A 6,000-nucleotide genomic window follows, 5' to 3' on the forward strand; every position below is an offset into this window, starting at 1 on the left:
CTGTGATAAAGATGTGGGGAGCTTCTTTTTCCCCTAAAGTAGCAAAACCAGATGTCCTACCAAGCATTACAAGGGCTCCATCTGTGCAGTATAAAGCTATTACCTTCAGAGAAGGTGGTTTGGCAAAAAACAAAAACAACAAATCAAAACTTTTTACCATTTCCAAACATTGGCAATCTTTGTAATTTCAAAAGCAGCTCATAAAATAAGATTTTTTTCTTTGATGGCATTAGCATGTAAATAGTGAGTAAAAAAGGAGGTGAGTACTTAAAAAAATGTCTGTAGTTTTAGCCAGTTGCATGCTGAACGGGAATAAGGAGACTGTCAATTACTTGATGACTTCCTTCAAAATGTTAAAAGCAATATCAACTATTCCAGAACATGTCATTAGACAAGAAAACCACTACTAGTTTTTCCTCTGTTTTATTTTACAAACCAGCTTGGCTATTTGCAACCCATGGCTTTACTTAAGTCGCTACAACAGAGTGGAGCTTCTTGTGTTTGACAACTGTCATGGAATGCCTCAAGAAAAGGTTTTTGGGAAACAGTAAATTCAAGGTTTAGGGGGGGTCCCAGTTCTTTTGGGTTGAACTTTCATCATGCTACCTCTTCACCCAAAATACCTTGTTTAGGTCCATTTCTGCCATGAGCAGATGTGAAGTCCTTTACCGGTTTGCTGGATACACACTTTCACTGACAAGACCTTTTGGCCCAGAAAACATTATGGCTTTTGTATTCATTCCATCATCCCATCACATCAACAATGCAAAGTGAAAGCATGTTTACTGGAATTATTATCTTTCCTTTTCTTTGACATTTCAACTTTAATTGAGTCTATAAAAATAAATATACACATCTAAATAATACTGATTCAATTAACATCTCAAAACTCAATTTTTTTTATATTTCTAATTTGTTTAATCTGTTTAGCAACAGGTAATTTTAATGTTACATAAGTAGAGTATAGGATATTCAAGAAATTTCTATAACAAGTCAATAAGATACAGCAGATTTTATAGTTTATGCAAAATCTTAATTCACTTAATGACTTTTAATCCTTATGTTAGCATAAGCATGTTAGCAAATTAAAACACTAGTTCAGAATCTATGCCCTTGAAATTCAACTACTGTCAGGTAGAGTTGCTTGTTTTTGTGTTTTTGTTTTTTGCCTTCATAAAATAGTGGGTTTTATTTCTGATAACCTTCACACTCTTCTTGCAGAGATATTTCTTTAATGTATGGTATTTTCATGGAATAATAACATTTGAGTATCACTGTGTCATACATTGAATATGTATGCCATTACTTTATATCTCAGAGAGTACACTAAAAAGAAATTTTTAAAAAGCCAATTTTAAAAAAGATTTTATTTATTTGACAGAAAGAGAGAAAGAAGAGAACACAAGGAGGGGGAGTGGTAGGCAGAGGGAGAAGCAGGCTCCCCACTGAGCAGGGAGCCAGAATCTGAGACTAGATCTTGAGGGATATTGGCCTATAATTTTCTTTTCTTGTAGTGTCCTTAACTGGTTATTTTATGAAAGTATTGCTGTCCTCATAAAATGAGTTTGGAAGTATTCCCTCTTTTCTATTTTTTTGGAAGAGTTTGAAAAGGGTTAGCATTAGTTCTTTAAATATTTGGTAAAATTTGCTTGTGATCATGTGGTTCTACACTTTTTTGTTTTTGTTGGGCAATTTTTGATGATTAATTCAATCTCCTTGCCAGTAGTTCTTCTGTTTAGATCTTCTATTTCTTCATGATTCAGTCTTGGTAGGTTGTATGTTTCTAGGAAATTTATCCATTTCTTCTAGGTTGTCTGATTTATTGATATATAATCGTTCATAGTAGTCTCTTATGATCCTTCATATTATAAATGATAGTTATAGATTATTTAAAATGATCACTTAACATTTATTTCAACCATGAAATATTTAAAGTTGCTTAGTCTACATTCTCATGAAACTAGTCATTTATTTGTCAATAAATATCTATAAATAAGGAAGAGCAAAAGTCAACATGGATGGCTGGGTCACCAATATGGAAACAAGTCATCTCAATATTTGGGGTTGAATGGCCAGTTGACCCAGGCTCTTGAGAGTTGGCCAAGTGGTCAAACAAGTGTCTGTAGAGGATAGAACTGTGAACATGTGTGATCTAACAGCAGGTCTAATCACTAACGTAATTTTGAAATAGTGATGAGTATAAATAGTATTGCAAGATCCATGCAATGACTATTATGTGAGATCAAAATATTTATGGGTGACAAAATTCACTGGCCTTCCAGAGGACAAATTTTAAAGTATTTGTTTGAACTAAGGGTAGAAGCTTTGTGTTTGCTAAAAGATGAGGAAAACACATTCTTGGAATGCTTTGAAATAAAGGATTTTATTCTAGATTAGGTTACCTGGCAGACATATTTAATTGTATGAATAAGCTTTTGAAATCAAAATTCTAAAGTCACCATTTTGAATACAAATGAAAAAAAAATGACAAACTTTCTTAGCCAAGCTGTTAATATGGAAAAATATAGTATATTCCAACACTCTTGCAAATTTTCAAATAACTGAATGAAGTACGTTTCTAAAATGGACTTGAAATAGACAATTCTCTATCAATATATTTGAATAGAGAAATCTGTGAAACCCCTAGAAACACTTCAGGACCCTTGCAAATGCCTCCACCTCCCCACCCCCATCCCAGTCTTGATGGCATAAAACTTAATCATAGATACACAATTATTTTCTTTCTGATATAAACTGTTTTGAAAATATTTACCTGTCCAAAAATGAACTTACTGATCTTGGGACAAAAATAACCCACTATAATTGAAGTAATTCATGCTTTAGAGAATTCTGGTATCTCCTGAAAGAAGTCTTTCCTTGCCTTATAAAGTGGGCTCTGAAACTTTCATACCTTTTGCAACAATATGTTTTGCAAAATTGAGATTTTTAACACTTATAAATACTAAACCAACAGTCAAAATGAGTTGTATGTCAACATGACATGCATATTCTTTAACCGAATACTACTCCACAGTGGTTATTATTCTAACTTAGCAACAACAGTTTTAATTCTGGTATGTCTTTTAATAGTTAAAAACAACTATAATTGGCCTACATTTCAAATGTATTTTCTTTGTTTTATAAGGCATTAATAAAGAACATGTGTTACATAATACACATTTATGTTTAAATATTTTAATAACCATTTCAATATACTTGGTTGCCTTTGTAATTATATATATTTATTTTCATTCATTTAAAATCATTCTGAATGTAAAAAAATTAAATATAAAATTATCAAATGATCCAGCAATTGCACTTCTGGAAATACCCAGTCAAATGAATTGAAAGCATGGTCTCAAGCAAATATTTGTATATTCATATTCATAGAAACATTACTGACAATAGCTAAAAGGTAGAAACAACATTGTTCATTGACAGACTGATGCATAAAAAAATGTATTATACGCATATAATGGGATATTATTCAGTGTTAAAAAAGAATGAATTCTGACACATGGTACAACATGGATGAACCTTGGGGACATTTTGCCCAGTGAAATAAGCCAGTCACAAAAAGACAAATATTTTATGATTCCACTTATATGAAGTACCTAGATTAGTCCAATTCATAGGCACAGAAATGTGGAAAATGGTGGTTTGCAGGGATGGAGGAAAGGACAAATGTGGAGTTAGTGTTTAATGGGTATATGGTTTCATTTGGGAAGATTGACAGAGTTCTGTGGATGGATGGTGGTGATGATTGTATAATAATGTGGATGTACGTAATTCCACTAAACAGTAAACTTAACAATGGTTAAGATGATTAATTTTATGCTGTCACATGTTCTTACCACAATAAAAAAATATTCTGACAAGAATAAGTTTTATTAGACTGCCAAAGGTGTTGTTGCCACAAAAGAGTTTTAAGAACTGGGTCTAGGGGTTGAACATATCCTGCTGCTTCTGGAAGTTGGATGTCTTTTTAGTAGAATGTATTCTGTGTAGCACCTTGCTCTTGATAACTTCATTCACTTTTTCTTTTCTTTCTCTCTTTTGATTTTTAAAGTATTATTTCACACTCTAAAATTCACCAATTTAAAATATACAATTTAATGAATTTTGGTACATGTATACAATTATGTAAATAATGTCACAACTACAGTATAAAACAATATAGAACCTTAAAATATTTCCTTGTTTGCTCTTAATCCCTTATGAGCACCTCAGCCATAGACAATCATTGATCGGCTTTCTGTCACTATAGATTTTCACATAAAAAGGATCAATGGCGTGCAGGACTTTGTGTGCCATTTCTTTCATTTACCATCATGTTTTTTATAATTCTTCAATTCTCAGTGTTGTTTATGCATTAAAATCATTGCTTAGTAGTTTTCCATTATAGGGATATACTAAAGTTTGTTCATCCATTCACCAGTTGATGGACATTTGGGTTACTTCCAATTTGGGACACTATAAATAATGTTTCTATGAACATTTATGTTTACATTGTTGTATGGACATATATTTTTATTTCCCGTACTTATAAGCGAAAGTGTTGTGTCATATGGTAAATTCATATTTAACTTTATAAAGTACTGCCACATAATTTTCCATGTACTATTTTCTATTTCTATGAGAGTTCCAGTTACTCCACATCATCACCAACACAGCATTGTAAGTCTTTTTAACTTTAGTTATTGCAATTGAATGTGCAAGAGTTTCTCATTGTGGTTTTAACCAGTAGTTCTCTGATGACTAGTGATGTTAAACATCTTTTCTCATCCTTTTGGGTGATTCATATCTCTTCTTTGAGAAATGCATCTTCAAATCTTTTGTCTATTTTTTTATTAGTTTTTTTTTTTTTGTCTTTTATCATTGAATTGTAGAAGTTCTTTATATATTATGGACAGATGCACTTTGTTGGATATACATTTTTCAAAAATTTCTTTTAGTCCATGGCTTGTTTTTTATTACCTTAATGATGACTTTCAAAGAGAAAAAGATTTTAACCACGATGAGACACATTTTATCATTTTTTTCCTTTTATAGTTTGTATTTTTTGTGTCATCTTTATGAAATCTTTGACTAATCCAATTTCATTAAGATTTTCTGCATTTCTTCTAGAATCTCAATAGTTTTAGCTTTTACATTTAGATCTACAATTCATTTTGAGTTAACTATTATGTATAATGTGAGGTAGAAGTCAAGGTTCATTTTTTTTTCTATAGAAATATACAATTCTTACAACACCACTTTGAAAAGACTATATTTTCTCCTTTTTAAAAATATTTTTCCAGAATTTTTTCCTATTTTTTATTTTATTTAATTCAATTACCCAACATATAGTACATCATTAGTTTCAGATGTAGTGTTTAATAATTCATCAGTTGCATATAACACCCAGTGCTTATCACATCACCTGAACTCTTTAATGCCCATCACCCAGTTGCTCCATCCCCCCACCCACCTCCCCTTCTGCAACCCTCAATTAGTTTCCCAGAGCCAAGAGTCTTTCATGGTTTGTCTCCCTCTCTGATTTCTTCCCATTCAATTTTCCCTCCCTTCCCCTATGATCCTCTGAACTATTTCTTATATTCTGCACATGAGTGAAACCATATGATAATTGTCTTTCTCTGATTGATTTATTTCACTTAGCATGATATCCTCCAGTTCCATCCATGTCAGTGTAAATGGTGGGTATTCATCCTTTCTGATGGTTGAGTAATATTCCATGTATATATAAACCACATCTTCTTTATCCATTCATCTGTTGAAGGACACCTCAGTTCCTTCCACAGTTTGGCTCCTTCCACAGTTTTGGCTATATGTTGCTATGAACACTGGGGTGCAGGTGCCCTTTCTTTTTTTTTTTTTTTTTTTACAGAAGTCACAAATGTTTTTTTTTTTGTTTTGTTTTGTTTTGTTTGTTTTTGTTTTTTTATTCTTATGTTAATCCCCATACATTACATCATTAGTTCTAGATGAAGTGTTCCATGA

The sequence above is a fragment of the Leptonychotes weddellii genome, chromosome 2 (genome assembly GCF_054177405.1).
Source record: "Leptonychotes weddellii isolate Sample4059 chromosome 2, ASM5417740v2, whole genome shotgun sequence".
In the NCBI taxonomy this organism is placed as follows: Eukaryota; Metazoa; Chordata; class Mammalia; order Carnivora; family Phocidae; genus Leptonychotes; species Leptonychotes weddellii.